An 8,379-nucleotide genomic window follows, 5' to 3' on the forward strand; every position below is an offset into this window, starting at 1 on the left:
GAACTGTTCACTTCTGCCTCAGACATGACATCCGGGGTTCTCGAAAGCAGAAGAAGCAGGTCACAAATCCCAGGGCAAGATCCAGTTGAGCCTACTTGAGAGCAGGGCTTTCTCAGGCAGGATTCTACTGTAAATCCCAGCTGTCAAACTGACTGACAGAGACAGCTCGGACAAGGAAAGAAGCAGCCTAAGGGAGGAGTCCAGGGAGAGTGTGTGCTGCAAACTGGAAGGCTGGAAAGCGGTTATCAGCCCTTTAATAGGTCTAAGCTGATTGGCGAGCTCCTTGTTGATTCTAATGAGGCTATTTTTATACTGATAACTATATTATTCCCAGCAATTGTCATGGTTACACAGACAAAAGGAGAAGGCGAATGGTAAACTTTCTGAATAAAGGAGAAGGCACGAATTGGAATCATTTAATCGCTTATTCTAACAACAAAAACAGGCCCTGTCTGTGCTGAGTTAATGAACTCTGGTTATCCCTGAGGCTCTACCCCCTCCGTGGAACCCGTCTCCTCATCTTTAAAAATGAGGGGTTGGACAAAGTCAGTGATCTCCTAGGTCCCCTTTATGTTGAAAATTCCATGATTCTGTGGGTATCCCATCTAGTTCTTCATCACTGAAGCTTTTCCATCTATTTTATGTGAGAAGGAAACAAAGAGAACTTTACTTGGAAAATTTGAAATTTTATATTATTGAGTCCCAAACTTGATTTCGAGACGGGAAAAGAGGGAGGATCTTTGACTGAAAAAAATTAATACTGGTTTCGATTTTTAATTGGTGTTTTGAGTGCTGGTGGCCTAGTCTGGCTTGTAGGGTCACGGGCTGTGCTCACAACACTGGGAAGTGAAGACAGGTATATGCTAAGAGCACACTGACTTGTCAGCCTCACAGAAACAGCAAACCTCCGATTCAGTGAGGGACCCTTTAGCCAGGCAATAAGCTGGGGGCTATGGAGGAAGACACCCAATGAACCTCTCTGCTATCCAGATATATGCCTGTATGCACTCGGACCTTCCTAATCACATGCATGTGCCACATATGTGTACCACATACCCCCAAAATGAAATTGCAAACAAACGGCAACAAATAAAGTTCTGAGTCTCAGGGAACTAAATGCCCATGCAACAAGCTTTTGACCCGGACTTTGAATCTTGGTGCACCTGATATCTAATGCCTGTATCACTTCCTCTCCACCAGAGATGGTAGCAGACTTCATCCCTCTGTTCCTGCAAGTCGCTGAGTTCTTTTCCCAGAGTTCCTCTGGCACCAGAGGCAGTGCCTCTCACTGTTTGCACACTAGCATGGGTTTTCAATGTTCCTACACTTGGCCAAGCATCTGCAGGTCGAGCTATTGGCATGCCCTAGAATTGCTGGAGGAGAAATGAAGGGGAAGAGGAAGGACAACTTGGTAGGGCCTGCATTATTTGAGAAAATATCTCTCAGAGAAACTTGGAGATGAGCCAGTTACAACAATTAAGTTGTGTAGATGAATACAACTTAGACAAGTGGGCAGAACGCAAACCAGTGTTTAAAACTGAGCATAAGATTCGAAGGTAACCAACGAGCAAATTTTTTTTTTTTTTTAAGGCTCAGACACTTTGTTTTTTTCAGGCCGTGTTGGCAATGGGCCGATGGAATACGAGTAGATCGTTTAAGCTGGTTCAAAGCCCTTTTGCATTTACACCGCTTGAACAATCTCTCTGTGTTTCATTAGTTGCCAATAAGTTATCTCTTTGTTTCTGCGCTCAGTTTTATGGATTCTATGGCTGTAGCGATGAGAGCGCAGGGAAACCGTGTAATGACAGAGAGAAGCACTCACTGGGGGAAAGAGAAAACACTTTGAAGCTGTGGGGCACCCAGGCTGCATCTGGGCACAATGCCAGCTCCTCTGCAGCTGAAGAACTTGCCACAGAAACAGCTGGCGATGGCTACAATTCACCTGCAATAAAGACAACGGATACAGGACCACTCAGCACACTAATCAATGATTTAATAATTGTGTCAATGAAACAGATTATTCAATTGGCTCAGGGGCACAGGAATTCCCTCTGCTGTTATATACAGGCTTTTGGAATGGCCTACCCTTCCGCACTAGACTTGCACATTTTCCTCTACTACTTTTATTTTAAGACCCTTCTGGTTACAGCTTTTATACGAAAATATATTGGAACATCATATGGCCCCTAGACCAGTGTTTATTGACATTTATGGAGGTGCTAGAATTTCTCCCTGAGTGAATAGAGCCTTTCCCACTGTGTCTGTCTAGGTTTGTGGAATCTCTCCCTGGACACAGCATTATCCCCTTGGGGGCTATAGGATGTCTTCTCCGTAAAAAAGACAGTTTTCTGAGAGCCATCACACTTTTCTATGACTGAACAGTTGTGCCGGAAAGAGTATATGATAGATTCCATCGTATTCTGGCTTTTGCTCACCTCTTGTTTTCTCTGCATTATTGTAAGTTGGTTTAAGCCAGTCAATATTTCCTCTAATCTTAAGAACTTCTCACTGAGATTTTGGGGTAACATCCCCTCTCCCCACTTACTGGTGGTCAAATACACATATGTAATAAGGCACAACTCTTCCTGGCTCTCTGTTGGATTGTAGCAATCACTGATCTAATCCCTCAGTCCTTTGCAGGTTCCTTGAATGACCCCTTAGATTACAGGTGTGGATTCAGGATAAGGCATGCCGGAATAAACTCTGAGAAGAGTTTATGGGCTCCCACTCATAACTAAGAAGCTATCTTCAGCTGATACCCCTTGGCAAAGGAAAGATTAGTTTTCTTCAATGAAATCTCACTGGGTCTACTAACCACACTTCTGGTAAGGGTTAATGCCTAGGAATAGATGGTTGACAAAAAATTAAAACAAAAGTCAAAAAGGAAGAAAAGATGCTCATTTTTTTTTTTTACTTTTGTAGACTTTTGCACCGTATTGTTTTGTTTGGACACTTGTGTGTCTGTGCATGTCTTACTGGCTTGTATATATAGGTCTCTGTTTTCTCATTTTTTATTTTAATTTTTGCTTGTTGTTTTGTTAAGTAGAGAAAGAGAAAGGGTGTAGGGGTGGGTGGGGTGAGAGGGAGGATCTGGGAGGGGTTAGGGGAGGGGAAAGGTATTCTCAAAATATATTGAACTAAAAGAATTTTTAATTAAAAAAATAAGTAAATGGAAAAGATTTGGTTCCACAGCCCTGGGACCAGCCTGTCCTGCCCAGTGTGCTGGTGATGCTCTTTGGAATTTGGTCCTTTTTGTCAAGTATTTTCAAATGTAGTACCTGCTCATTTGGAAACCAATGGAAATATTGTACTCAGAATACCGATACATACAAAGGAGGTAGGGAAAAAGTTTATGTACGGAAATATATTTGTTTATATTATCTTATCTTACAGAGTCCCTTTGTTTACTTTCCATAGTGCTGGTTCATTTCGGGGCCCGATTATTAAGGGTCTGACCTTTGAGAAGACGATGGTTCTTCTAAGAGTGTATGCATTTTGGTAGGCTTGACTGAGGCCTAGACAATGACTCGAAGGACTTAGTCAATAATGGGATGATTTCAGGCAATGTGACAGGTATTGGGGGGGATGTGCTTTTGGTCAGAGGACCTGCCTGTCTCCCTTCAAATTTCTTAGAATAGACAGTTGTCTACTCCATAAGCAAATGGACTATATCCTTTTCTACTTTTTTTCCCCTTCAGAATTTTGACACGAGCTGTGCAGTGGCAAGCAGGTACTGACTGGTAGTATCCATTATGTATGGGGGCCAATTTTATTAAGGATCTGGGAAATCCCTCCCTGGGTGGCATATTTAGAAAGTACTATTGGCATCCCGTCCCTCCGTGTTACCAGTGAGTGACATGTCAATGTCTTGATGCCTCATCTTAATTATTCACTCTCTGCCATTTCCAGAGCCTTGCGATGGCTCTCGTCTGTGCTGACACATGGAATATAGCAAAGAGCATTTGTGGATTATAAATATCAGCACAAGATCAGAGAGGAAAAGTTAGCTCTATAAAATTACACATATGTATAGAAGCACATACGTGGGTAAAGATGAGGTACTTATTATAAGAACATGCTGGTATCCAGCAGAGGAGGTATGAGTCTATCTCAGTCACATGTGTCAGAAACCTCAGTGACTTTTTATCTTGATCACCCCTCAGGGAAATGTTGGATTATTTAAATGCTACCATTAATATTTATATAATGTTTTCTATTGTACAATTTGCAGAGTGCTCTTCTGAGGATAGAATAAGGTGACAGATATGAAAATAAAGTTGGTAAATTAGAGGTTGGTGGATGAATTTTATACTAATTATGACTATGATTATTTTCATGCTGTTGTTGGGATTTAGATTGCGTCTACCTGGAAAGTAAGGCTGATAGGAGTTGGATTTTCAGTGTTACTACCAGAATGGCAGTCATGAACAAAGTACAGTCACTGGGAGGAAGGGAGAATGACTTGTGAGCCAAGGAGCGTGGATTATATTACCAGCCCTGCTGATAACAAACCGAGTGCACTGGGCAAATCTTTCATCTCACGGAGTCTTTGAGAGATCATCTATAAAATGAAGTTGGTAGATCTATTCCGATGTTCCGAAATTAGTAGAGTTTTAATGTATATGACATCTCTTATTTGGAATTTTTCCATGATTAACTATTTCTTTCAATGATGACAAAATCCTTTAGTTTAGTCCCCATAATATCGTAGGTTGTAAAGAACTGGGGGAGTTGAAAGATTTTCCCGAAATGTGCCCCGTGTCGGCAGCCTCCTGACAGGATATTGTAAAGACTAGTCAAGGCAGGAAAGAAAGGATGCAAATAAAAGCAAAAGCTGAGGAAAAACATTTGCTGTTAATGATATTTTCATTCATTCTGATTTGCATAATCCCAAGGTAGTACATAAAACTTCCCTTTTTTTTAATTTCCTCCCCCTCTTCCTCTCTGGCTACCTCTTTTTCTCCCTCTGTTTCTTCCTTTATGCTTCCTTTTTCTTCCTTCCATCCTACTTAGTCTGATTCCTTTCTGAGACATGCAGAACCACCAGTCCCAGATGCTAATTTATAATGGCAAACTCTACCAGTTGCTAGCAACTTCCAAGGAACCTATCTTATGCCCCCTCATTATTTGTGGATGATGAAGAGACTGAACAGAAATAAACTGTAATGCATTTTCATTTTCCTACTAAGCTGCAGCATTCCTAAACAATGTGTCCATCCTTTGTATTCAAATTATATCAACCCCTGGGTTTTCCTCTGACATGGTGTTATTTTAGCAAACACTTTGAAAGCTTTATTAATTCCCTATTTAAAAATCGCCTTCACAAATTAAATGAATCAACTGTAGCTGTAGGGAAAACAAATAGGTTTATATAGTATACCTCCCAAGATCTTAGTGATAAGGTGACAATTGAACAGGTTCTATCTCCAAATAGGTTGGGGACCAGCATCAGGGGTGAGGAGTAAAGAGGTGCAAAAGCCTTGAAGTGCTTCTTGCATAGTAGAACACTGTTAGGCACAGCAAGGGGAGTAATCCCTCTGAAGTCAGCACAGGATGTGAAGGCAGGGGAGGCGATGCTGAAGATGATGAGGGACGGGCAGAGTTTGCAGGACTTCCTAGGCAGTTGTGTGGAGTGGGGAACACTGGAAGGTTTGTGCAGAGGAGAGAGAGACTTGGAGCAGTGGGGTTGCAGCATCAGCAAATCATGTCTAGTGACGTGTGCGGAGAGCTGTTTAGAGACGATTTGAATGATGCAGATGGCAGACAGTGCTTTGGAATGAGGTGACAGACATGAGACTTAGTCTGTAGACACTTTGAACTGGCTAAGGAGAGAGAAACAGGGAAGAAGAGGGAGGAAGGGAGGGAAGAAGGAGGGAGGAAGAAAGAGGTATTGCAGCTGGAGAAACCGAAACTATCCTATTGACTGTAATGGGAAAATGGGGACTTTGTCTAAGAGAGTGGTTTTCCAATTCTGCCTGGCAAAGAAAGTATTTTTTTAAAACTTTTAGCTCTTAGTGTACTCGTATTGACTAATTCCTCTCATTCACACTCAAATTTAAGAAAGGAAATTGAGAAGCAGATAAAAGTCCAGGGTGAGGCCATTTTCTCCAGTTCATTTAACATTCAGGTAATATATACTGTAACCTCTTATACATTAAAAGCACTCTGCTAGGTGCTGCAAAAAGTAGGAAAATGATCAAATGAGAATTATGCTATTAGCACACATATAATTTAATAGTGGCACCTGAAGTGTGATTCATTACAGTAGATGGAGTGCCATGATGCTGGGGTGTATGGAAAAGTGGTTATGAAGGGGAAACACGTGCTAGCCTTAAAAAGCAGGCTGGCATTTTACATTCGAGGATAAACAGCCACATCATCAAAGCTAGAGAGGCTGTGGAAGGCGGAAGGCACCTTCTTATTTGTTAATGACTTTGTGAAATTGTTGAAAGCGACCTGAAAGAACAATTGAGAACAGCCTTTGTGCAAAGCTGGGAGAATTCATCCCTGAGACTCTTTAATGCAATGCATTTCTTCATCTCGTGTGTATGGAGAAGGAACTTGCTGTTTTCTTTGCTGAGGAGCCTTGAGAAAATAATTCCATGGTTGGAAAATTCTGATCAGTCAGTCCAGGTCCTCAGTTCAAGATTCAATTTATATGAAATCTAAGTTCAAGATTATATTTAATTAGAGGAGCTCGATTTCTTGTCAAACCTCCGTTCTTAACCCTGTAAACAAATAAGACGGTGGTGGTGGGGCCGGATGTCGGCTGAGCTCAGTGTTAGGTGCGTGGCTGTAGTTAAGTGGACATAGCAAAAGAAATCAAAGCAATTGCTCTCAGTCTTGCGGGTTCTATAATGTAATTTGGAAGATAAACACAAGGACAAATGCATGCAGTTCCACAGCGAGATCAAAACACTACCCACCCGTACCGGAGTCTCAAAATGTGAGCCCAGGGTAAGGTGCTGAATTGCGTTCAAGAATAATCAAGGCTAGCTGCGTCCTCAGAGAGGACACTGACTCAAAAAGCACAGGCAATCCATTGATATCGACGCTCAAAAGCGGCGATTTCCTGAGCTAAATGGCTTGAGACTGTCTAAAGATGCCGATGGTCCTTGATTTCCAGCATTAATCTTCACGAACAAATTTTTGCTTCAGTCATGTTTCTACGCCTCAAGTCTGCTGGGGTTTCCTCTCCTGACGGCTGACATCTGTCTAAGAGCTGAGTGGTGACAGTGTCTTTTTGGATAGGCTTTTCCATTGACAGTCATAAAATCTCTGTTTGGAAATCACTGAGTGCTGCCAGCAGAGAATGGACATTCTAACATGACAAGAAGTTACAAGGAAAATGCGGGATCCTGTGCGGACAGACCTCCACTCCCAGAGTGTGGAGAACTGCTTGTCAATCTCTGTACCTCTGGACGAGGGCTTCCTTGACGACTGAGGGTCCCCCCCTTTTTTTTTTTTCTCAATGAGGGGCTTAAGCCCTTGGCATCTCTGCATGCAAGATACCCTGGAACACCCCGTGTGCATTCAATACAGCAAAACAAGACAATCATGTTTTCCTGGGTCCTCTTTGTAGATCTTGCCTCCAGAAGCCACCCGTTTGCAATGGTAAACATCTGTGGTAAAACGGCAAAGGTCACACACTCATGTGCATGGAGGAAGATGGCTGGGCTGACATCTGGGGGCACATTGAGGGAGGCTGGAGAGAACATGTCTGTGGCCCGTGTTACCTGAGTGCAGCACATTGAAATATCATATAAGTGATGCATAGCATTTAATGAGTCAGGACTGAAAACTTTAATTAGCTTGTAGGGCTTTTTATTATTTTATTTTTTTTTTTTGTTCATTATATTTCCTGCTCAGTCTCTGTGGATGTTCTGCATTTTCATCATCAAATGACTGGCTGGCTATTTTTGTCAAACAAGAAGCCTGAAACCATCAAGTCTGAGTGTGGAGACAGTCTGCCCGCTCTGTCAACAGGATGAAAGGGAGGCTCGGGCTTTTTTAATTACAAGGATAACATGTTCGCTCATCTAATAATGAAGATGGTTAGCAATTTTAAATTTTAATAATCAATTACTGAAAGTAATTCTCCATTAAACCACAAGAGAGCCATTAAATCTCAAAAGATGGAGCATGCCGCATGTAACAGTAGCAAGTTTTCTATTTTTAAATATCATTAGGGAATATCTGATTGTTTCATTTCTCTGCATTTCTTTTACCTTTCTCCTTGTGCACACCATCTCATTTTCCGCAGGAAGACAGCACACGGTCTTATAAATAATAAAAGAAAACCCTTGCAAGGCTTGATCCAGGGGTGTGAAATATGTGCTAAGAATGTAATTTATTTCAGTCTGGCATATTTGGACGGAA

The sequence above is a fragment of the Alexandromys fortis genome, unplaced genomic scaffold (assembly GCF_014885135.2).
Source record: "Alexandromys fortis isolate MF-2015 unplaced genomic scaffold, M_Fortis_MF-2015_v1.1 scaffold_8_9099976_23576923, whole genome shotgun sequence".
In the NCBI taxonomy this organism is placed as follows: domain Eukaryota; kingdom Metazoa; phylum Chordata; class Mammalia; order Rodentia; family Cricetidae; genus Alexandromys; species Alexandromys fortis.